The 26,015-nt window shown below is 49.3% G+C and overlaps 1 protein-coding gene across 6 annotated transcripts in view; it reads left to right on the forward strand.

Moving 5' to 3' along the window:
• Positions 1 to 7,016: 7,016 nt before the first annotated feature.
• Positions 7,017 to 26,015, forward strand: part of slc8a2b (solute carrier family 8 member 2b) — a 105,155-nt gene continuing 86,156 nt past the window's right edge. For 5 of the 6 annotated variants that reach the window (XM_046389996.1, XM_046389994.1, XM_046389998.1 and 2 more), the window contains exons 1-4: positions 7,017 to 7,120; positions 7,291 to 7,403; positions 8,271 to 8,341; positions 11,847 to 12,167. The gene's annotated coding sequence lies outside the window, so the exon portion shown is untranslated. Of the gene's footprint in view, positions 7,121 to 7,143; positions 7,404 to 8,270; positions 8,342 to 11,846; positions 12,168 to 26,015 lie in introns of those variants that run through there. The other variant, XM_046389997.1, reaches the window with a different exon arrangement.

Here is a 26,015-nt window from a genome sequence, read left to right on the forward strand (position 1 = left end):
TCTTTGCGTTCACCTCAGCAGAGATGCTGTGTACATTGTTTTCAATAATCGGTGGATGCGAACAAAGTCGCCCCAGGAAGGATGCTGGTTGCCACAGCAACAGCTGCCCTAATCGCCACCTCACAATAACCAAATCACCAGATAAACAGGAAACAGCCGACGCAAACGCTGTTTCCCAGGGTGCATTAGCTCCTGTCCGAGTTCATTGCTGTGGCTGGATGTGATTGGACGGGACGTTAACGAGATATTGTGGCTTCCTAACAGCCGCTGCAGTCGCGTGTCCGGTGTGTGATTTCTCTTCCTCTGTGGTGTCCAGACTGAGCCTGAGGCGGACACGACAATGTGACCCTCAGTAACTGACAGCAGCGAGGAAAACAATGCATTCATTCAGTCCGCTGTGATCCCAGCAGGTCTGACGCACGTCATGGCTGACTCTTTCGCCTCATATTCATCAAATTATTGGACCATTTTTTAAAAGCCACACATTTCCTGAACATCCTGAAGCTAAAATTGAATTTTTCAGGATAAAATCAACTTTCTTTGAGAGCTTCCTCTGCCTCAGCAACACACATTAAGCAGCAGATAAACGAGTGGCGGGTCAAAGAGCCACAGCGCCAGATTTATTTCTGTCTGTTTCAGCACTGACGCCGAGCTGATGTTGGGTCACAGCAGGATGTGGAGCAGCAGTGTAAAGCCTGGCATGTCCGCCAAGCCTCTGGGAGGCCTAATCGAACCGCCACATCCGCTGTGTGTCATCCCGCTGCTGAGCCTTGACGCAGTTTCCTGTAAGTGTGTTGGCTTGTTTCCAGAGCCCATGAGATAAATGCTCCTGCTGTGAGAATGTGTGTGTGTGTGTGTGTGTGTGTCCAGTAAGCATCACCCAATGCAGCTTTTAATGTGGAGATGCTTTGAAACTTTGGCTTCACAGGCTGAGCTTCTTCATGCATTCTGGCTTTTTAACCTCATGAGCCCTCAAAGTGCAATGAAACAAAGTCTGCCTGTTTGACATGTTGTGTCCCTGAGCTGTGAGCAGGTCTGAGGTGAAACTATTCAGTGTTTCAGGCCCAACACGGAGAGGCCGGACAGGTTAGTACATCTGTGAGCAGCAGGGGGCGCTCTGGCTCTAAGGGAGCAGTGAGAGCAGCACCGCCAGCAGGCCAGGAAAGCCCCTGCAGTCGGCGTTTGGCTCCCCAGACACACCCTGATGGCAGCGGCCACAGCAGAGCAGATGGGAGGAGGCTGATGTTACGTTTCATAAAAACGAAGGCGTGGATTTTATAGCACACACAAACTGCTCCTGAGATGGACGCGAGCAGAGTTAGAGCCCTGAGCTGCACAGGCCGTGTGGGCGTTTGTGTAAATGATATGATATTGATATGAATTATAGATGAGCTGGACCTTTTAAATGTATGGGATTGTGATGGTTACTGTGTGTGTGTGTGTGTGCGTGTGTGTTCATGTCCCAGGGTGACAGACTCAGAGCTCGTGACTAACAGCAAAGAAATGGCCTGCAGGTCACACACAGGCATCAATCTGCCAAGGCTTTCAGATCAGGAACACACACACACACACACACACACATCCCCAGGACATTTGCATGCTGGGATTAATCTATAATTCATCCAGTAAAATCCATACCTGCCATTTTCTCCTCGCTGTATCTCCTGTTCACAAGGCCACAGAAGGAAACAGTTTTCTAATGAGAAACACGCCGACTGCAGACGCACACACGACCACACAGAAGGATGTTCGTTCTCATGCGGCCGGCGTGGAGTCGCACAGCCAAAACAGCTGACGTGTGTGTTTCCACACGATGCTGTGTGTCTCTGTTTATCAGATAAAAACAGCTGATCATGTCGCAACGCAAATAATGTGTAACGTGGCTACAAGAAGTCACACAAGCTAACGTGTCCAGTGTTTTGCTTTGTTGAACGCTACACTCGTCAGGGCGGAGCTGCTCTGAAGTTAAGTCGTCGCTGCTGAGTTGTACTGTAAGTGTCTGCAGACCACAGGGGGCATAAGTCATATTCTCTTCAGATTTCATGTATGTGAGCTGACTCATGAGGAGGAGGTGACGGAGGTGACGGAGGTGACGGTGGAGTGTGACTGCTGTTCACCTGAAACAGACGTGTTTTAAAACTGAAAACTGAACATGAAGAAACATGAAGCTTTTGGTTTGCAGACACTTACCCTGGTGATTGGGCTGATGAGGCCTTCCACACCAAACTCATCCAACCATATCACAAAGCTGGAAGCATAGCATTGTCCAAAATGTCTCGGTATGCTGAAGCATTAAGATTTCCCTTCACTGGAAGTCAGGGGACGAGCCCAAACCCCTGACAAACAGCCCCATACCACACCTGAATTCAGTAATAAAGAGGTATGTCCCAGTACTTTTGTCTATACAGTGTGAAAATGTGTTTGTGGTCCAGTAGTTGGGCTGCAGTCATTGGCAGCCTCTCAGTGCTGAGAAAATGTGGCAGTTAATATCACAGTCAGCAGGAGCTGCTATTCAGCAACTGTCAGAAAATCAATGTGGACGGAGAGCCTGGGGGGTCATAAAGAGCACGAGCATCCTGGCAAAAGATACGAACGTACTCGTAGGAATAACTGGCTGCCTCTATTACGTCGCTGTGCTCCTGAGGACTTTGACCAGGGGAAAGACTCCCTCAGGACGTCAACAGTTATGTTGTAACACTCGTCAGTGATTGTCTGATGAGGAGGAAGGTTGCATTAAAGGTTCAGTGTCACCTCCATCACTTCATATAGTTCAGGTGTCCCGGTGTGACGCCCCCACCTGCTCCCACCACGGCTGAGCGCTGCCTCTCAGCACTGATGTAAACTCTGCAGGACCTCAGCGCAGATGGTGGAGCCAGAGGCAGGAGTTAGAGGAGGTCGGCTTAATTAATCCAGCAGTGTGATGATGTAACTATACTTTGAGGCCTGCTTGGCAGGCCTCAAAGTATAGTTACATCATCACATCACAAACTGCTTGGCAGAATAAATCAGTTTAATGTTTGGAGCCACTAAGTAGCAGTGTTTGCTCATGTCTCAGTGAGCAGGTTCAAAGGGGCTTCAGAGCAGATCGGAAGACGAAAGCGTTCAGGACTACAAACAGACAGGAAGTGGTCACGTCCCAAAGAAAAAACAAAGTACAGAGCCTAAAAGAACATCCAGAAAACCAGGTCTGTGCAGGTTAAAGTCCTTAAACCGTGTGTGTTTATCCTGACTCCAGTTCATGAGAGGAGAACTGGAGGAAATAACAGGAGCAGCTTGACTCGTGACTTACTGGAAAGTTTGGTTATGATAAGAAAACTTTCCGTCTTGGGAAAGTCTTCACGGTCTTAACCGACTTACTCAGACACCTTGAATCCAGACTGAGTTTACTCTGACGCTCACTTTGTTGATGTGATTCAGTCTTTGATTGGATGACCTGAATAAAAACTGAAATCTGGGCTTAGGAAGTACAGGATGAGAAGGACAGACTTTCAAAATATTTGGACCTGGATGCAACATGGCTGACTGTGCTAATGAAGCTGTTTGACCTCTCCTGCCCTAAACTTTAACCTCAAGAGCTCAGCCTCAACTCAACGTTTTGGGACATGACATGACTTCCCAGTTCATGTTCGTGTTCATGAATCACCTCTGAGACAATGTGCAGAATAAGAATTGAGAATATTGCGGGAGATAATCGCTGAACTCACCGGGGAGGCGAAGGTTGCTGAATTACACGGTGAAAACGTGTTATCCTGCACACACTGAACACACTCCAATGTTTCAGGTGACAGACGCGAGAGGCTTAATGAACGTGTGTGTGTGTGCCATTAAGTTCTCTCTGATTCAGGATAATGACATGCTAATTGGAACTACAAAGCTCAGTCACAATGACAGAGGTGGAGAATTCGGTCGCTTCCTGTCTTCTGAATCTCGTCAAAGCACAGCAGCTCATTACCGACGGCAGGCCTCCTCGGTGCAGTCGGCGTGAAATGTCGGTGATATTCGTCGTGACTAATGGATGAGCCGAAGAGAACGTGTGGACTTTTCTAGTTTCGCCGCCAACAGCAGCAAAAACCCCACCGTCTGCTATCCGACACACTTCCTGCTAGTTCTTCAACAGGAAGGAATCTCAGCAGAAGTCCCTCGAACAGCAGAGCCTTTTCCTTACAAATCTATCTGTACAGCTGTTAGTCATGAGCGCTCAGCTCCTTCAGACTGAGACAAACAGTACAATTCGCAGATCAGCATCATCGGTAATGAAAGACGTGCATGAATGTGCATCACATGCGTCCCGAAGGTCGGATGAAAACTGATGAGCTGACGACCCTGAAGTGAATGTACGTGACGCGAGGACAGCTCGCGTGCAGGGACGTGGCTTTGGCTGGAGAACCTGTCTGAATTGGAACGGTTCTGCCAGAGGTGCACCGTGAATTATCCTGCAGACTGTTTGCAGACAACATCCTTTTCCACATCCTTCTTGTTGCCGCGGGGGTCTGGTGGCAGGAGCTGACAGCGGATGTACAAACAGCACCTCTTGAAGTCTGTGAGGTTATTTCAGTTGGCCGCCGTCACGCCTGCGTCGCTCTTCCCCTGGCCCTGATTTTCATCTCTGTGCTGCTCTGTTCTCTCTTCTGTTTCCATTTTTATCCAGCTGGTGTGCAGCAGACAAGCTTTACAAGTTAGTGTGGCAGTATGAATTCACGCACACACACTCACACACACACGCGCACACACACTCACACACACACACACAGAAAACGTGTTGTGTTGCTCTTGTCGTGTTGTTCACATTGTCTGTACCGTCTCAGCAGCTCAAGGTGCCAGTGCAGTTTAAAAGGCTGACGGATTCCCACTTGACAAACTAAAACACACACACACACACACACACACACGCACACACACACCCTGAACACTCTTTGTCCTCCTCCTCCTCCTCCTCCTCCTCCTCCTCCTCCTCGCTGTCAGGCAGCTCCTCCTCACGTTTCCATTCACTGCACGTTTCCTGTCTCCTTCCTGAACCCTGTTGTGATCTTCTCACTCTCTGCAGCTTGTTCAGACTCATCTTCTTCTCTCTCGAGCTTTGACGCGACACTGACGTCTGCCTTTTCCCTGAGATCCCTCCACCTTCGGTCTCGTCACCTTCTCGAGCTTCTCCTGTTCCTTCACAGTCTTTTCTTTGTGGAGCTGAAATCTCATTATGAGGTGCCAGCACCTACGGCCTCTGTCTGAGCTGATCTGAGTTGAGGCAGTAGTTTCTGACACCCAAACTGAGAGCTCAGGATCAATAAACCATCATTTTTCCTTTGATAAATTGCTAGCGCCAACACGCTCGTGCCTGACAGCAAGCAGAACAAACTGAATTTGTCTTCAGCCTGGTTAGCAGAAACGCAAACAAAGGAACGCAGTAAAAGAAAGAAACCCGGCAGAAAATCATAAACATCACTTGTATTGGCCTCGTAACGGGTCTCACATGTCTGTGAGGTGTGAACAGTTCGACTGCTTCACCTGAACGGCTTTGAGGAGCATGAAGGTGGGAAAAGTGTCCAGTATTTTACAACAGAGGAGCAAACAGAAAAGCTTCACAGAAAAAAGCAGAATATGTTTGTTTTCTTTTTCCCACCATGTTTAATCTCATAACCCCCCGCCCAGATTCATCCTTCAGGGTCACGCCGCCTTTCACACACAGAGCAACAAGTGACAGGCCGTCAGGAGTTAGAAGCCGCGCTCATGATGGAAGTTACGGGTATTTTGATAGCAAAGCTGCCCGTGGCGCCGTTATTCTGCTTCTTGCTTAGAACTTACAGGTCACGTTCCTGATCCCTTTCCGTCTTTCTCGCTTTTGTGGTTCTTCCGTTCGAGCTGTGATCCTCCAGGCGAGCGGATGTGATTTAGAGGCCTTTGGCGCAGATCGCCGTGATGTCAGCCAACACGCCTGCAGCTGAAAACAACAAAACACACTCAGATTTCCTGCTGATGAGGCAGAGAAGGACAGAACGGTCCGCAGAGAGCAGCCACGGCAGGAGGACCAATCAAACGATTTCCAATACGAGTTACTAATGATTTCTCCCTCTTTAACTTCCTGTCTTTCCATCCACGTGTCCCTACGTGTCCCTACGTGTCCCTACGTGTCCCTACGTGTCCCTACGTGTCCCTACGTGTCCCTGTGTCCCTCAGCTGGGCTTCTTTTTGTCTGTCTGAATCTCTCAGTCTCTTCTGGTTTTTCTGTCTTGTTTTAAATCACTCGTTATGTCGTTCCAGTTCTCCCTCTTTGCCTTTTGTTTGTTCACCTTTCGGGGCTCGTCTGTCTCGCCTTCTCTGTCCGTCTCCCGGTTGTCTGTCCAGTAGACGGACCTTCATGGACCAACACGCTCACCGGCGATCAGTGGTGTGTGTGACAAAGAGCAAGACGACCACTGGGGAAAAACCTGAGGTGGGTTTGGATGTGGTTTCACAGCATGTCAGGGCTGATTTAATTCAGATTTAATTTAACTCAGATTTAATGCGCCACGCAGCTTTTTGCTGGCTGAAGTGGAGGAAGTCTGGCTGCCTCTTACAGGCCGCGTCGTTACGGCGAGGCGGGAATATTACAAATACAAACTGATAGTAAAAGCTCCTGCTGCCACCAGCTGTCACTTTAGCAAAGTTCAACTCGTCATGCGGTCAGAAACAGCAGCCAGCTGTCTGGATTATGTTTTGCCAGCAGTTCTCATTGATGCCTGGTGAAGCTACTTTATATTTCTGTGCTCAGCCACACACACACACACACACACACACACACACGCTGATGAAACACTTTGGTACTGAAAGCGCCTCCTGAGCCTCAGTGTGTTTGTGTGTAATAATCCACATCATGACGCTCGTGCTGAGGTTCTCCTGCTGCAGCTCAGTCTGGTGCGCTCTCATGGTGTAGTTCATCTGTTTCCTGTTTTATTTTGTAAGTGTTGCTCTCCTCGTGTGTCACATTGTTTTACTTCCTGTCTTTGTCTCGATTGCCTCGACTGGCTTCACCTGCTCATCTGTTAGTTTCACCTCTCAGGTGTGTTCAGTGTCAGCCTGTCAGTTTGTCTCCACACCTCATGTGACCTCATTTGATGACTGAATCTCTGAAGGGCATTGATCTCAGGTGAGAAAAGTAAACACACCTGCCAAACAACACCCAGAGTTATACTTCTGTCTTCTTATGATAAAAATAATTACAAAAGGCACTAGAGGAGGTGAAACTGCTCATTGAGACTGACAGTTTATGGACTTTGTCCTGAAGAAGACAAACGTTTTGTCCTTCTCCTCTTTCAGTCTTCTTTGCACCTTCATTCGGGGCCAGCATTTCCCTACAGGATCGAGCAGAACATGAGACTGAGAGGACAGGACGGATAAGATGGGAGGGACTGCTGTGTTCAGCCCAGAAGGTGGATCTGAGGCTGTTTTTAGCTCTCGCTCTTTTCTTCTGCGATGTGGGCAAGTTTTTCTTTTCATTTCTATTTTTAACACACCTGAATCAAACACCAAACGTGGCGACTTCCTCTCTGCGTTTGGCTCTTTCTGCTGTGTTCCTGTCAACTTGCTGGTGGTTCAAACGCCTGCAGAGAAATGAAATGATGCCTGAACGTGTCACTTGTTGATTAGTTGTGAGTTTTGATCGACATGTTAGCAGAAGCTCAGAGAAGTTACTGAGTAGTTTAGAGGTTACCTGACTGATCCACTGATGATGTACAGTGCAGACGAAACCAAAGCTGACGCTCCTGTTTTTGAATGTTTTGTGTTTTTAATATCAGATCACAGGTTGATCACACTCAGTTTGATTGAGCCAGTTTGAACTACTTTTCTAAATAGTTTTAGTTGTGTTTTCTGAGTATGGACGTGCAGTTCAGACAACATTTTAAATGTCCTGAGCTGAGACGTCAGCACCGACCTGAACTGGTGTTGTAAGTTGTCATTAGAGAAGGACGACTGACAGGTCTGTGTCCCACCTATGGAGACAGGTGCTTCATGAAAGACAAATAGATTAACACTGCAGTCGTCTGAGCAGCAATATTTTCCACCCATAACACACGATACGTACGAGTGCGTTCCACACCATCTCATGCTTTAATCACGGCGTGACAGGATGCAATTGCTTTGATAATTATACACGTCAAACATTTTCTTCTCTCCTGTCACCCTCTTTGTCACTGTTTTTAAATACAGAAAAGGTGTAGGAGATGAGTTATGTTGGACTGGACTTGGTGTTGTTGTTCCTTCCTGCTCAGTCTTTTCATTTTCCTTCTTCTGCTCAGTTTGCAGCCGAGTGGCGTGCGGGGGAGGAGCGGCGTTAACCAGAAACGTGCTGAAGTCAGCTCCACCTCAGGTACGATCACACCTAAGCTGCTCCACTCTGCTTCCATAGAACACCGCGCATGTGTGTGTGTGTGTGTGTGTGTGTGTGTGTGTGTGTGTGTGTGTGTCAGGTCTTCTCACTGTGTGCTGAAGTGTGTTATTTTGGGATTTTTCGTAGGTGTGTGTGTGAATGTTCCCTCTGCCTCTTTGTGTCCTTGTCACAGTGCTGTCAGTGTGCTTGTGCTGTATGGAAGCAGTGGATTGTGGGGGTGTGTGTTTTTCTGTAAGCTCGCGAGTGTCTACATTTCACTCAGGCGTCCATATTCCTGTGTGTGTTTGTGCTCTCTTTTTTGTCCGTTTGTTTATAATGGAACCATCAGACGTCTGAGCCCCTTTTTCATATTAAAATAACTCATTAAAACCAAACTGATCAGAAAAATGAACGCTTGAGCAAACCTCAGCGTGGCAAGAACTGCCTACAACGACAGAAAACATCTTTGACTGTACTGCAGCCAGCCACCAGGGGGCGTCCACATGTTTGGGCTTCACTTTTGGGGAGCTCTCGCGTCCGCCAACTTCATATACAGCCAATGAGAGAAGAGGAGTGGTGCACTCAGGTGTTTTAATTAGACTTGGCCTGAGGACTGTGAGCTCGTTCCCTCCTGCACCTGGAAAAGGCAACACTTTTATTCATGTGTTTATAAGTACGTCACATGATGATGACTCGAAGCACAGCATCCAGAATCTGATGTGCAACGCTCATCCCTCGATGGGCATTTAAATACAAAACTTTCAACAATAAATTCGCCAAAGGCAGTCCAGGCAGTGACAAGAGGATAATAAAATTCATAATCGCCAGATTTAGTCACCAAGTGCCGTGTTGTTGTTGTGCTGATCTGAGCTGGCCCACTGTTGGAGACGCCCTGGCTCATATCAGTGACCGCAAAAGCCGGCGTGGACTGTCGGACCATCAGGGAGGTCACCCCGTCATGTGGGACTGTGATGACCACCAGGAGGTCCCTCACTGAGAGAGTTTCAGCCGAGTGGTTGATGAGGGGACATGTGGAAACCTTGACCAGGTCTGAATCTGGCTTGTTTGTTCCATGTGTGACCTGATGTTTCTCATCTGTTAAATGAGACTTAATGGTTAAAAAACCCATCAGAAGATATTAAGGAGCGTGTCATTAACATAAATAAAGGAAAAAAGTCATTAGTCATTAAAACGCAGAAACATCAAAGCCTGTCATCCCCCTGCATCTGAAACAAATGAAACACACTCATACATGACGTGTGTGTGTGTGTGTGAGCGTCTCTCCTCCCCTGCCCTCATGTGATTTCATCATAAACATGTTATTTATAGAGAAAGCTCCCATCGCTGCATCTGTTTATTTACATAATCGGCACAATAACACGATCGCCCAGCGCTCACATGCCGGCGCTCATGTGATGCATCGTTTATCTGCATGGAAGCAGGAGCATCTGCAGCACCGAGCGCACCTCACTGTGACGTACTGTGTGTGTGTGTGTGTGTATGTGTGTGTGTGTGTGTGTGTGTGAGGCAGGTCCAACAGGATCAGCTGATTACTGACCCAGAAGCCAGAGGTCAGCGACTCTTTGGTGAAGATCCTGGAGCTTCTGCGTGTTTGAGCTCAGACTCCACGTTGGTGTTAGATTTACGGTGCAGCAGGGGTCATTCAGGGGTCATCCGGACAATCTGGTCTCTCTCTGTCCTCCTGCAGGATTTCTCTCCTCTCTCAATCTGATGATTAATGCGATGGAGAAGCAGCAGCGTTTCTGTTCCTGCAGCCAGTAGGATCATTTGGTTTGACAGCAGCAGCTGCACATCACACATTCACAGTATAAACTCATCTTAAGTGCTCGTCCATTAGGGGTCTTTAAAATCCAGACTGTGAAGAGAGCGATGTTAACATGCAGAAACGCTGACATAAAACACATGACATGAGCAGAATGCAACTGTTTTCAGACCTGCTCACAACTCAGCAGCACATGAGGAAATCATCTCTTCTGCAGATGGCACAGACGACAGCACGCGTCGATCTTATAACGTCAGGTTTGTTCTGTTTAACATCATGGTAGAAGGCTAACAATGAGCTACAGGCTAAGGCTAAGCTAACAGCAGGCGGAACAGCAGAAAAAACTTCTCACATCTCATTTCATTTTCGTCCACGAGCAGCCGACTTCAGTAACTTTATGAGGCCCAAATTATGTCCAGTCTGAAACAAAGTGGCTCCTTTAGCAGCTGAAATGTAAACGGAAATCAGAGCTGTGTGATCGGCTGCATCGCTGCGGCTGAACGCTTGTTGTTCAGTCAGCTTGATGTCCTGAGTTTTATTGAACACATCATCTCTAACCAATTATTCAGCCTAAGTTACGTGTGGGGGAGGAGGAGAAGGAGGAGGGGAGGGAGGAGGTGGAGGAGAAGGAGGAAGAGGGAGGAGGAGGGGGGAGTGGAGGAGGTGGAGGAGGTGGAGGAGGAGGAGAAGGAGGAGGAGGAGGAGGTGGAGGAGGAGGAGGAGGTGGAGGAGGTGGAGGAAGAGGGAGGAGGAGGAGGAGGTGGAGGAGGTGGAGAAGGAGGAGGGGAGGGAGGAGGAGGAGGGGAGGGAGGAGGAGGAGGCGTCTGGAGCTCTGACTCCACTTGATGAACTGTGGGAGGTGGATTTGGCGCAGCGTGTCCATGCAGACACAGACTGATTGAGTGTGTTTCCTGCCTGCTCGGTCAGCAGGCCTCGCAGTGGCGGCGAAGCCTGAAACGTCGCACTCTTAAGTAATTGGCCCTGTTGGATAGTTTGACGGATGCCTCCCTCGTCCCCGGCTCTCCGCTGCAGGCCTCTTCTCTCCGGGGGGCTCTGCAGCCCCCCCTGCACCCGCACCTCGCGGTTACTGGGTTACCTGAGGCAGCTGCTGATAAAGTGTGATGTGAGGGCGTCAGGTGGTCTGCTGTAGCAGCTGATGATGTCTGACATGTGGAGGCTGCACAGCATCCTGGTCTTTGTGCTCCACTCGTCTCCGCTGTGATTTTCTACTTTTCCCTTTTTCTGTCGTCTTCTTTCTTCTCTGTCCTTCATGTCATCCCTCCTGTCCCTCGTCTGTCCTCTGTCTGCATCATTTTCTTTCCATTTCTCTTGTTGTTTCCACTGACTGACATTCCTCCTCCCAGCACTCCTCTCTCCTTCCTCACCTCCTTTATTGTGTTCTCCTCTCCTTCCTTTCTCCCTCTTTCCTCTCTCCTTCCTCATCCCTTCTTTAGTTTCTTCTCCCTGCTCTTCTCTTATCAGCCCTTTCATCTCCTCTGCTGTGCTCTTTCCATTTCCTGCTTTCCGTTCTGTTTTCTCTCTCCTCTCCAACTCTTCTTCCTCTCCTTCTTTCTTCTTCCTTGCCTCTCGTTTCCTTCCTTTCCTCTCCTGCCCTGTCCTCTTTCCTTCCCTTATCTTTTTTTGCCTACACTTTACTTGTGTCCTTCATCTCTCATTCAGTGCCCCCCTCTTCTCCTCTCCTTGTTTCCTCTCCTCTCACAGGCGCACATCCCTCCCTCCCTCCCTCCATCCGCGCCCCCGAGGACAACCCGCGCTCCTCGGCACCCCGCCCGGCCCTGTGTGTGTGTGTTTGTGTGATGAGGGACCGCAGGGAGGGGGGCGTGAGTGTGTGTGTGCAGTTTGTTGAATGTGTCGGGGCGGGAGAGAGTGAGAGAGAGAGAGTGTGAGAGAGAGAGAGAGAGAGAGAGAGAGAGAGCGCCGAGCAGCGGGGACGGAGCGCAGCACCGAGGACAGTTTTCTCCGCCGCGCTTTCAGATGCTCAGCTCGTCGCTTCGAGTGCGGGTTGGCTCTGCAGAACACAAGGTAAGACGCTTCTCCCGCGAGGTTGTGCCCTGTTTGTGTACAGCGCGTTTTGGTGCGTGTTTCGCTGCGCGCACTTGCTCATGTGCGCTCGCGGAGCCCCATGCGGGCATCAGGCTGCTGATCCCAGCCGGGTGCGACCATGTGGAGCTGCCTGCTGGTGCCAAAAACAACAGGACGACCGCCACAGCGTGTCTGCACTGGAGTGTTGTTTTCAGCTCTCTGAGTGGGTTAATTATGTCGGAGAAGATGATGTTTGTGCGCGTGGAAAGTCGCGTCAGGCAGTTGCCGTAATCTCTGGGATTATTTTGATGTATTTCCAAGCCGCGCTCGACATAATCAGGATCATGTTTCCTCGTCCAGCCCTGAAGCATCTCCGTGTCCTATATTCCTCTAAAGTTTAGGAGCGTGAGTGCAATGCTAAGCGTGATGCGGGGGTTTTTGTGCGAGGCTCGCAGGCTGCGTTGTGCCTGCTGGCCGACGCTTTCATCCGAAGTGCCTCCCGGTTTGATGAGCGTCGCTGTCCTGCGTGGCCCCGGGGGGAGTCCGTGCAGCCCGGGAGCGCACGGATCAGCGACACTCACTCCTGAGGGGTTGATTGTTTTTTAGCTTGTACCAGAAAATATTTTGCTCATAGCTTGTCTGTCAACTGTGCTTCATCCAGTTCTAAATCCAAACGACATTGATGGGTGTGAAACTCGGTGATTGGTTAGATACAAGCTGCAGGCCACATCCAGAGGCAACGATCCCCCATTATGCAAAAAAAACAAAACATTATCTTGAAAACCTCTTCGCTCATGTTCCGGTCTCTTCCTGTCTCTTTCTGTTCACCTTGACGCAGTGGAGCGATCTGTCCGGTCCAGGTTTCTGTTCGTGTTGGGGTGCGTCCACTCGCGGCTTCTCCACCAGACTCCATGTATTTTTTCAGCGTTTTAACCGACCGAGCGCCCCAGCCGTGTTAACCATAAAGAAATGTATTTTTGTGAAGACACAACAAAAACAATATTAGCTCCACAAAACGCCGATATCAGCAAGGTGTGATTTCAGAAAGAGTGGCTCGGTATGTGTCAGAGTTTTATGCGTGTGTTGTAGGCTTCTTTCTGATTCATTTTTTTAATTCATGATTTTGGCGCCGTAAGCTTAAGGCAGAGCGGGGGGGTCCACCACTCACTTGATTAGAAATGTAAATTAGTTTGTGCGTTCAGTGTGAAGTCTGGTTTTAATGGGCCGAGGAGCTGGGCTGCAGCTTGCAGGCTGTGCAGGACGAGCAGAAGTGGGGATCCTCCTCCTCCTCCTGTGCACAGAAGCTGCGCTGGGGCTTCCCTGGGCTTTTCCTTTCTCTCTGTCGCTGCAGTTTTTCTGGGGCTTCCCTTGTTTTCGCTGCACCAGCCTTCAGCCCATCCCCTCCTCCCTCCATCTCTCCTTCCATGAGGCCATGCAAGTGCCCTGCCTCCATCCATGTTTGAAGGCAAAAGGGCTGTGGGATTGAGATGCAGCTGCAGGAAAACACCAGCGATTCTGCGTCACTGGAAAAATGATGGGACATAAAGTAAAACGAGGCTTCGCCATCCACGTGCCCACAGGGGAATGTTGTAGGAATACTGAATCATTTTTATTCATGTTACCGACCTTAACTGTGCGTCCTCCCCCTCACACTGACAGATGAGGCAGACTTTCTGCCTCTTGATGTTTGATGTTTGCACACGTTTAGCTCCTGTGCTGCTTCAGCCTTTGTATGGGCTGATGGATTATTCAGTAACACTCCTCTTTCCTCTCCGTCTCCCTCTCTCTCCACCTGTCCTCTTGCTCTCCTCCATTATCTCCCAGCACTCTTTCACTCTTGCTTCCTCCCATCTCCTCTCCCCTCCCGACCCCACCCCTCCTCCCCCGCCCCCTGCTCCCTCAGCGTCTCCTCCAGTTCTCCCTTCCTCTGCATTTCCTTCCCCTCTCCGTGTTGCATCACATTTCACAACTACAAGACATTCAGCAGATTCTTGTCATCCCCACAGAGAGGTTTGTGTCCCGCTGTTTTCTGCATCCTTTAACCTTTGTTTACCCGGTGGATGTTGTGCTGCCGCCTCGCCCCGCACTGCTACATTTACAGATCACTCCTGGGAAAAGCTCTGATGCGTTCAGTGTGTTTGCGATAAACAGAAGGAGTGGACGTAAAGTTGGGATGAACAGAACTATGGGCAGGAAACTCGCAGTCAAGATCATTTTTTCTCAGCTTTGAAATTGCCTGCAGATTTTAGCCAGACAAGCTGCTCATCTGCTGGGCTGCTTAACTCGTCACGTCTCTCAAGTAAAATCCAAATCGTCCAATCAGCATAGACCATCCAGCTGGCCACATGACTCTAATGGTTTGTTCAGGAGATTATGTGGAGTCTGGAAAGAGGGGTGAGACACATTAAAATTAAAATTTTAATTATTTTTTATATGCACTCTGGAAGGCACTGAAAAACAACCTTTTCATTTAAGTGCTGAGGACTTGAGCGTCCACACTGATTCAGCACACAGGAGCCACACAGAATCTGCAGATTACTGAGGGACCCAAACACACCAAACGACATGACGAGGGACAAACCAAAGAGGCATCTTCTCCTTTATCAGAGTAACCATCACACTCTCTCTCGCCTCTCATCCAAACACCTCGTTATCCGTTTCCCTCCCGTCTCCCGACTCCTCCTCCCCTCCTCCTCCTCTGTCTTCCCAGTCTGATTACTCTCTTGGGATGCATTCAGGGGCTGTTTGCGTACCTCCACCCTCGCATCCACAGCCTCTGTTCAAAGTCTCTAATTGCACAAATGATCTGGCTGATTGGTGCAGACTGGAACCGCATGTCTGAGTGGAGGGTCGTACGCAGGCTCGTTTGAACCGAGAGGGCCGGATTGATTTTCCTTTTCGTCTGTTGGAAGGACAGACTGACTGGCAGACGGGTAACATTTGGAGAGAAAAAGTCAGCAGCTTCGTCACTTTGGACTTTTAACTGTAAATCTGAAAATGTGTCAGCGTTGCTGTAGTGGGGTGAATCACTGCCTCTCGTCTGGCTGTAATGGGATCAGAGCTGTGTGAGAGTGACAAACAAGCCAACGCACAAATGAGCAAACAGGCTGAGCTTTTTCCAATCCCTGCACCTCCAGTTTGGGTTAAAAACAGCTGGGACAGTAGGGCAGACAGGTAGACAGGTAAACCAACAGGCAGACAGACAGGCAGGGCCTCTGGAGCACTGATGACCCATTAGATCCGGGAGAAGGACTTTGAGGCGGGCAGAAAACAAAGGCTAGAGATCAGACAGTCAGAGCCTTTGAGAGGGGAGACACAGCACAGACATGTCAAACGAGACAGACGGACTGAAGGACAAACATGCGGACGGCATAACAAAATATTTCTTCATGTGTTGACGCCGTCTTTATTTGCACACTGCAATCACTTTGGCTGAAAGTTAGGTATTGTGTAAGAAAGTGTGTGCACGGCCACACGACTAAACCTCCCGTGAAGATTCGTGGAAGGCACAAAGTGGCACGAATGAGCAGAAACGAGCTCTTAGATGCATTTGTGCCGATTGGTGCTGCGGCCTCTTGATGAGTAAAGCTGCTTCACAATAAAAGCCCAGCTGTCATTCACGAGTTGAGCAGCAAAAGGAAGTGTTTGGTTTGCATCAGCAAACGGACTTCCTGCAGCTCTGCTTCCACTGTAGTGACTGATCGCTCAGTCAAGAAAATCAGAAAGTCTGCAGCACCGAAACAGGACGACATGCGGGGGAAAGTCCTGTTGGACCACAGCAGACACTGTAACGTGTGTGTGTATCACTGATGAACCTGTGTGTGTGTGTTGGGAAGAGAGTAGCTGCTGCAGTGGCTGCGTGCTGAGAGGCGGCTCCTCGGCTCCTCAGCTCCTTAGCTCCTCGGCTCCTCGGCTCCTTAGCTCCTCGGCTCCTCGGCTCCTCGGCTCTCCTGTGAAATCTCCCTTTCCTGAAATCAGATGTGTATGAAACGGTGTGTGTTACACACACTCATGCAGGAGGACAAATGGATTTTATGTGTTATATTCTTGTGCACTTTTTCAGCAGTGAGCGCTGCGGGTGGAGCTGAGCTGAGCTCCGAGTCTTTGTGTCTCAGTGAATCTCACTCGCGGCGCTGCAGGTTACGTAACCAGCAGAGTAACTGAGAGATTCCTCTGACTGCTGCCACCAAAGCAAACTCCCTCCACCTCTTCAGAGCTCCGTCCTTTCTCCTCTCACCTTCACTCCCGACCTCGGCCGTCCTCCCTCTCCCTCTGGCTGTCCCCTGTGTGTTTCACTGAATTCATTTGTCCTGCACTTTATCACTTCTCCACAGCCTGTAACCTCCGTCGGCCAGCCTCTCTCATGCAGCTCCACAGCCTCAGTCTCATCAATATGAATGAGCATTACGGCGTCACACGGCTTGCTTTATTCTGCAGGTTCCACCAGTTTGACACTGTGTGTGTGTGTGTGTTGGTGTGTGTGACCGTTTGATTTAAAGGTTCCTTTGGCTTGAGCGCGCTCAGATTAATCTTTGTCCTGGAAGAGCTCGACAGCTGGAAAACAGGGACGTGCTGATAGCGGTATTTGGTCTGATACTGTGCTCGTCATAACACTGTGATCCACCCAGCTGAGCTTTACAGCGACGGGACGATTACCTGTCGTCAGGTGAGCTGATCAGGTAGGAGGACGAGCAGCTGGGAGACATTTGAGGATAAGTGATGATGACAAAGCAGAGCGGAGTGCATACTGTACTAAATGTTATGGAGACTCCAGCGGGATGTGCAGAACCCACTGGAGCAGCAGGTGGTCAACGTTTAACTTTTACAAATCAATTCGCTTTAAGTGACAGCGAGAGTACTCGCATCAGTACTTGGTAGTGGAGTTTAGTAAATGTAAGTATTTGTACTTGGTCAGGACCAAAGAAATATCTGTACACTGCCCCAAAGTTAAGACTTCCAGGGTGGGACAACCTGTTTCAACAGCAGTTCTGCTGTGGCTCCTCCTCTGTCCCCCTCTGTCCTCCTCTGTATTCTCCTGTCCCTCTCTGTCCCCCTCTGTCCTCCTCTGTCCTCCTCTGTGTGTGTGTGTGTACAGCGTGTGTGTGTGTGTGTGTACAGCGTGTTCTGTTCAGTGCCTGCCTGTTCAGAGCTGGTCTGGCATTAGGACTCCAGCGGGAGTCCGACTTTACAGCAGACACCCGAATCAGCTTTTCATTTCCATGTCTTCTCCTCCGTCGTCCTTCCTTCCTTTTCCTGTCCGTGTCCCTCGTGGTTACCTCAGACTCGGCGCTCGCTGTTTTTGTTCATCTCTCGTCCACTGGCTTCCCTCTTTCATCCTCCCACTTCAGGTTGTCTCTTTGTCCCCTCCGTCATCCATCACTTCCTCTTTTTCTCCCCTCTCATCCCTCTCTCCTTCCACTGCTCATTGTTCCTCTCTCATCCTCCCCTCAAATGACTCATCTCTCCCTTCTCTTTTAACAGATCATTTGTCATCCTCTCTTCACTTTCACCCCGTCCCCCCTCCTGTCTTGCTCTTCGTCTCATCAGATCTCAGTCCTTCACCCAGCTCATTTTTTTCCCTGTCGTTTACCTTTCTCCTCTTCCATCATCCACTCATTTTCAACTCCAGTCCTCTTCCTGCTTTTCTGTTTCCCCCATCACCTCCTGTCTACCTTCTCTTTACCTCATTCATCACTCAGTTTTTCATCACTCCTCTCATCTTCTCCAGTCTGCGCTCTTCACCTTCTTTCTCCACCAATCGGTTGCTTTCCTTCCTTCCTTTCTTTTCCCTCTTGTTCCTCCAGCTGTTCATCTTCATGTCTTCCTGACTCGACTCCTCCGCCTGTCGGATTCTGCTGTCGCTGTGAAGGTGTTGGTCGCTGTAGTCCTCTGCAGGTCTAGACCGGATCAGGTCTCTGCCGACCCACCAGGGATGAAAGGTGCCCACTCACCGAGTCTGTCCTTTACCACTCGTCTCGTTTTCTCTCATATCGGAGCCAAAAGGACACGTCCACAATCCTGTCCCCTCTGTTTGAGACCTCCTTCTGCTGCTCCTCCTGATGAGAAAGTGAGCTGATAAACGTGTAGTGTTATTATTTTCACTCTGTTCGAGATAAAATCCTAAACGTCTTCCTCCCCTTCTGACTGACAGGGTCAATATCTCCTCCTCCTCCTCCTCCTCCCTTCACACATCATCCCCCCTCGAGCCGTGTGTGATGGACAGGCGCTGAGCGTGTCCACTCGTGCATTTCCACTGTGTCCTCAGGGACACAGAGACAGAGGGCGTTATTAGTGCTCAGTGATGTCATGTGGCACCACCTCAGACTGTCCTCAAACGCAGCACTGAGCTGATTCAGCAGATCTAAATGTCATGATAGACCACGACGGGGACGGGACGTTAAGGCTCAGATTCCCTCCTGCTGTTCCAGCTGTGGGTTTAAGATGGACTGACTGACTTGTGGGTTCGGACTCGCTGGGTTTCTCTGCTGTCCCTCGTGTCAGTGTGAAAAGTTAGTTGGCTTAACAGGAAACAGGAAAACGGGTCGCAGTGCACCCAACGTGTACCCACCGCTCGCCCACAGTGTGGCCAAACTCTCTACATCTGCGTCCTGCTGGTGCTGTTTTAAATGAACGAGTTAACACCAGTTGTTCAGAAGATACTGAACATCTGGCTCAGCGGTGGAGACGTGTCTTAGTCATGGACGTTTCTGAGACGTTCTTTGGTTGACCTGGAAGCTACAAAGCGTTCAGAGCCAACTTTCAGACGTGAAGCAGGTGACGTGTGATGTGTGATAGTGGAAAGAAAAAGTCAGCCACGTGCCCGCCTGTCCTAAAGCCTGGCTAACCGAACCAGGCCGTGTGAGGACAGGGACGGAGGCTGTGGACCATACAAACCTCCATGTGGACAGGTGGACAGAACTGAGCCACGGGACTTGTTTGAGACGTTCCTGTGGACTTTTTGATGAAATTCTCTGAAATGTTTGGCTTTCATCACAGCTGCCTGAGTTCAGGCTCTCAGGGAGCTGAAGTCACTGTTAGAGTGGACAGACGGGTTTTGTGTTTCATTTATTCATTTATTTTGTATTTTTGCGTCCCTTCGCTGATGGTAACCTGAGGCTTTGAGTTTTCAGGTCGTCTATCTGTCTCGTTCTCCTGAACACAACATTTCAGGAAGGAATTTCTTCAAATGTCAAATGTCCACTCAGACTCAAAGATGAACTGACTTATCGGCCTTCCTTTTCACGTACACAAATACACTGTACTGAAAACACCCAACACACACACCCAACACACACACACACGCATGTATGCACAGATAGATAAGATGCACCCCACAGGTCCACCCACATACAGTCACTGGTCTGAGTCCAGGAACTGTGGCACCAGCTGTCCCCCTATTGGCTGTTGTCCTGATTTGGAGGCGTGTGTGTGTGTGTGTGTGTGTGTGTGGTGTGTGTGTGTGTGTGTGTGTGTGTGGTGTGTTTGTGGGGGGGTTGTCTCTATCACTTCATTACTGAGTCGCTCTCTGTACGTGACAGATTAAACATCCTGCATCATCAGCATTACAGAAAACAACAAACAGCAGAAGACAGAAGACATTTTCGGAGAAAGACGGAAAGCTTTCTGTCCTGCTTCATTTCTCGCTCATCGTACGACAGTTTGGGTTTGTAATCGTTCATCAGACGGGCCGCCTTCGATCTCACGCAGCTTTTGTGCGAGTAATGCCTCCTGTGTTGTCTTCAGAGGCTCTCAGGCTGCAGTTTTATTCTGCTCTCACAGGATAGCAGGACATGAAAATGATCCCAACACACACGTTTGCTAATCTACACTATTTATTTCGGAGCTGAGAGACTCGTCCACTTAGTGTTGACTCAGGAGAAGATTAGACTGTGACGTCGGTGTCGTTACGGGAGGATGTGACGTTTTTCTGTCCTCCACGCGGCCTCAAACACAACAGGAGCGCTGCGACACCCCAACGGTCCACAGCCTGATGCTCTCTACTTTATTCCCTCAGCAGCAGCGCTTAGTTTTAATTAATTGAAAATCACAGTATTGGCTCCTGCGGGATGCTGTAAATCGATGTTTCCGACTCTTTAACAAGGCGGAGTGACGCCGAGCAGAGTCTCCACTCCACAACTAACAGAACCCGCCCTTTTACTTCTGTCAGGTGCGACGTTTCACTCGAATTTCACTCGCAGGTTCATTTTTGGGTGAAGTTTCATGCTACTGGCTGCAGTCCAGCCTCTGATTTGCCTGCTGGACTGCCTGTCTGAGCCGCATCGTGTGTGAGAAGCTTTCAGAGTCCCAAGCTGAACCACTGAACACTCAGAGCTTTTGTGTGTGCGGGTCTATTTAAGTGTGTGTTCTTTGTTTGCCTTTAGCTGCTGTTTCATGTCAGCTGCAGTAAACAGATGCATTGTAAGCCTTCAGTGTGTGTGTGTGTGTGTGTGTGTGTGTGTGTGTGTGTGTGTGTGTGTGTGCGCGCGCGCGCGCGTGTGGGTCCATATGGTCTCAGCCCTTTGTGATCAGGCCGATGAGTGTGTTATATAAGACGTCAACATTTATCCTGCACTTTGTAAGCTCCTCTGATCTCCAACCACTTTCAGAGCGGAAACACATCTCATCCGTTTGTGTTGTGTTTACTGACTCTTTCAGCTGATCAGATTTTATCCAGAGGAGACTTTTTCTTACCGTGTGATCACGTCTTTATGGCAGTAGAGACAGATGTTGAGTCACCTTCACTAATCTGCAGGCCTGTGTAGCGTTTACTGGTCACTCCTGTACTCGTCACATGACAGATCAATACTGAGTTTACCGCTGAGCAGCAAACACCACCTTATGAATCTGTGCATGTCGGATGTGGATTCCTGCAGGATCCTCTGGTCACGCAGCTCCGAGCTCGCTGTCGGTGCTGCTGGGAGCTGAGCTAACCGGCTGCTCCCTGTCCACATCGTGGACTCTGGGATGACGCAGGTACAAGTGCTGCGGGTCGGTTAAATAACTAACTTAACTAGCTAACTTAAAGCTATGCTAACAGAGGGCTGACCATTCAGAACAACCAAAAGCACAGCATTCACCAGCAGGACTCGGTGTCCATCCGATCTGCTCCCACAGACGGGCTTTTCTGTCTCTGTTGTGACGGCTTCTGTCTGACAAAGCTCAGGACAGACAGACGCAGCCAGGACAAGCTTTTCTCTTTGTCGTTCTCTTGGTCGTCAGGGCGACGGGAGACGAGTCTAAGTTCATATGCGTGTTTTAAAACACCGGCTCAGGTTTCACGGGGTGAGAGACGCACCCGACACGTCCGTCTGTGTTTTCCTGTGAGAGGAGCTGAAGGTTTGTTTACAAGGAAAACCTCCGCAGGGCCTGTTTAAGTAAGGTCCAACCTGTGCTGTCTCACTCAAGTGTGAGTCTGAAAATTAATCTGTGGCCCGAGGAAAAAGAGACGTTTCAAACACAGTAATTCTTTATTTGGTGAGTGCGCATTCTTGCTTGCCGTGCTGTAAATAATTCATGCAGAATCATCCGACGGTCCTAAATGAGCTGGCGAGCTTGTGCCATGAGAAGATGACCCGGCCCACTGATCCCACTGATCCACACTTTTATTTCACCCGCGGTGGGGGAGCGAGTTGTGTTTTTTTAGGCGGAGGCAGGGTCAGACCTGAGGTCAGTAGTCGTGGCACATCGGGGCCTTCACTCATTGTTACTGCAGGATGACACACAGCTCTGACCGCTGCTGCTCTTATTCAGCACACACACACACACACACACACAGAAGATGGTAGGCTGAAAGCGGTTCTGGACTTCTTGATGACTTCCTCTCGGTCCTCCGAACGAGGACATGTGGTTCACTGTTTGAATAAAGACGCCCACGCTGGTCACACGCCGGCGCTGTGGGGGCTCCCTCCGTGCGTCAGCATGAGCGAGTGTTTTGTTCTGCAGCTCGTATTGTGTTCGGGCTCCGCCGCTCTTATCTGGCCGCCTGCCTGCACCAGCGTCTGGCTGCTCTTCCTGATAACACTTTGTTGTTCAGCCTCTTTAGAAACATTCACATCTACGTGACCTCTGTTTTCACACGCATCAGGAGTGAAAGGAGGTGAAAAGTGGTGACAGCACGAAGTCATTCAAAAAATACCAAACATGAGTTGGTTTCATCTTCTCAAATGTGATGATTCGCTGCTTTTTTCTGTTTTATGCCATCGCTTTGCTGGTCTGTTTATTGAGCAAAGCAAGCAGGCTGAAGACACCACTGCAGGCTCTGTGAAGCTGATTTTATAGACTGGATGGTTAAGAGAAGAAGAATGAATTACTTAATGATGACGGTAACGTTAACGGTGGAGCAACTGTAGCATCTGTGGAAATTCTGCCAAAGAAACACAACCCCAGTGATGGGGATGGCGACGGCGGCAAAGACGGCGAGACAAAGACAGGACGGGCATCCACTCGATGGAGATGGCTGTCCACATGCGTCTCCTCTGACCACCGGGACCTCAGAGGGTTCAAACCGACACTGAGTCTAACCTGCCTACTTAACCGAGCGTTTTACTCCACCTTTATCAGAGTTTCTAGTTTGAATTTTGTTGTTTCTTGGTTTGGACAGCAGGCTGTTAGCGTCAGTCCTGTTGCTAACGCCTCTGCTAACAAGGGCTGGCAGCCAGAACACAAACCTGGAGCTGCATGGAAGCCAGAAACTAAAGAAACAAACATAAAAGGTTATCTGTTTCCACATTAGGGTCTGAGTTTGAGGCTGAGTTGATGTCATCATTTTCTGTGCCTGTTCAGTAAAAGAGACTAACTGCTAAAGCTGCCATAGCTGCAACAACGTGAGAACCACCAGCAGTCCTGCTAATGTGGACCAGTGGTCAGATGTGGTCCAGTGAAAAACCCCAAGCATGGAGCAAAGGATTGGTAGGTCAAGAAAATGAAATGTCAGCTTTTCTCGGAGGAACTGAATCATCTGAACATGTTTTGAAACTACAGGTGACAGCAGCTCTGCTTCAGCGTCTGCGAGGAGCAAAGCGACAGAAGAAGACGAGAGGTTTGATACCACGATGCTGTGTGAGGAGAGAAGAGGAGTCCGGCCAGGAGACTTTCAGGTTGTGCACTTGCAGCCCTGAAGCCATGATGCTGGAGACTGGCAGCTCAGTTTCACAGCCATTAACACAGGCTCACACACACATCCATTAGCGGTTAGCTGAGGGTTAGCTGAGGGTTAGCTGAGGGGTGTGCACAAAGGAGCACCGTGCTTTATTAAAGGACCGTAGTGGAGAATATGAACATCAGTTTGCAGAGACTTAAGACCTGCTTAAGATTCTATTTTAAACTGCGGTTTCTTACAGGTCACCTGTTTAAATCAGACCAGCCACAGGAGTAAACGTGCATTTGTTGTGGACTGTTTTCAGAGGCGGATTAACGCATCTGTGGCGCTCAGTGATTTGTGGTAGCACCTTTCAATTATTTGTGGAGCCCCGAGGCACAGTTCGATTGTGCTGACAACACGTTTCAGTGTTTAGTTTGTCTAAGTTTGACTGTTTTGTCGTGCAGATGACAGACTTGTGTCGTTCACAGCCTGTGGTTTGGTATCTGTAATGGCTTCACGCAGGCTGAAAACAATAACGGTGACGGCGGTCGTGTCGACAGGAGACTGATGGAGCTTGCAGGTGTAAATGAGTTTGACTGTGTGAGTCCAGAACACAAAGAAACAAACGCTGCAAAGCGGTTCAGGATGAATAAACACTCAGATGGTTTCCTCTCCGTCTTCCTGCTGTGCTGCGGGTCGTTTTAACGTCTTATCAAAAGCTGCGGCGTCACACGCAATTAAGTCACCTGTGCTGTGTGGTTACAAGTAAAGTTTGATCCCTTTCACAGGGGACATGTGCTCCAGTCTCCTCGTCCCCCACCCCTGCTGGGACTTTCTCCCTTTGCGAATTAGATCTTGTTGTTCAGTCACTCTGATTGGCTGATTCCATTGGGGGTGCGCTGAAGCCCAGTGCGTCTCTTCACCCAGGATTAAAATCTTTGAAAATGACAGAACGTCTAATTATTCTTCTAGCTGGCCAGAGGCTACCACAGCTGTACACAGCGAGCGTCCATCAGCTGCCATGTAAAGGTCGCTGCCAGGCAGTTCAGTGTGGAGACATGAAAATCCTGACATTTTCTCACTAACATTAAATCATGTGATCGCCTGGTTTGCAGAGAATCTGTGAAAAGACTTTAACACGGTGAGGGGTTACAGGCTGCACGAAGATCACAGGTACATTACGGGCGGTGTGGAGGATCTATTTTGTGTTGAGGCGGAACAAAAGTGACAGACGGGTGGGAAGAGGCTGACAGACAGAACACGGTCCGGTGGCCCTGGGCCAGACTGTCTGTCTGAATTACTGACAGATAAACAGGGTGAGAGACACACGGAGAGACAGACGAGACAGAGGGAGAGAAAAGTGTGGAAGAGGAGGATGAGGACGGATGGACGGACTTTTCCACTGCAGCCATTTTGAATGTGGATTATTTTGTGACTCACGAAGAAGAGCTCAAATTAAAGAGCTGCAACAGCAGCCATAATTTACCAGTTGGCCCACTGCTGGGCTGAAGAACCTGTTGGTACACAGCAGGAAGCAAAAATAGTAGTGAGACTGCAGTACGTAGCCTGTCCATGGTCAACTTTGGAAGCAGAAAGGAAAAACCACACGGTAAAAACTGCTGCTGCGAGGCTGTGGAGCAAATGAGTCTCAGCCGTCAATCAGTTCTGCATCCGTGAGCCGACTGTCATACAATCGGACCCACAGGGCGAACCACAAACGCTCGTGGAAATTGCAAGAGGAGAAAAGACCGATGGGTTAGGAGTTGGAGAATTCTCACGGCACCTGAACGCACCACTGCACAACAGCAAACAGTAAACAAAACAAGAAAGCAGAATCACGCCATTCGCTAAGTTTGTGAGTCGTGTTTGAAACTCTGGTCTTCGTCACCGAACTGCAGGTGAGACGCTCAGGTGTTTTACTGACTTCAGTCATAAGGAGGAGATCACAACACTCGTCAGTTAAAAGGACTGTTGGGCCTCGGGGCAGCTGACTCATAGATTATTCAGAAGAAGGTGAACAGCTTTATTAGTGCTGCTAATGTGAAGTGTTACTCAGGGTGTTTCAGACAGGCGCTTTGGGTCTCCAGCTGTACGTGTTTCCACTGAACTCCTTCACGTATTCGCTGTGAGCCTTCTTCCTGCTTACATGCATCATCAGCAGCATCAATCCTTTTGCCGATCAATTCTTTAGCCCGAGGCTCGGAGGTGGAGGTGGAGGTGTTGGTGTAGTGTGGACGGAGCAGCTACCTGCAGCACACCTCCAACAGTCAGACCCGCTAATGTGTGGGCAAAGTGCAACACGGGCGGAAAGACGGCGACAAAGCCAGATGGGGTGACAGTTACAGGTGGGGGGCCAACACCAGCAGCTGAGTGGGCGGGGCCAGTTGTACAGGTGAGGGGACACACAGCATTTAGTGAAGTGTAACTGAGTACTCACACACTGTACTCCAGTACAAAGCTGAGGCGCGTTTACTGCAGTAAAATGCAGCAGCAGTTTTCAGTTCATTTTGCTGATAATACTTTTAAGTACATTTTTAATGCAGGACTATTTTCACAGTGTGGTAATTAATACTTTTACTGCAGTATAGGATGTGAATACTTTTTTCACCACTGGTCAGGACTGAGTGTGTGTGTACGTGTTTTTATGATCTCAAGGGGACAAAAACCTGTTTGCACAGCTACATGTGGGGACTCACCTACCTTATGGGGACAAAATGCAAGTCCCCATGGGGACATGATTAAGGTCAGGGTCAGGGTCAGGGTCAGGG

The sequence above is a fragment of the Scatophagus argus genome, chromosome 5 (genome assembly GCF_020382885.2).
Source record: "Scatophagus argus isolate fScaArg1 chromosome 5, fScaArg1.pri, whole genome shotgun sequence".
Lineage (NCBI taxonomy): Eukaryota > Metazoa > Chordata > Actinopteri > Scatophagidae > Scatophagus > Scatophagus argus.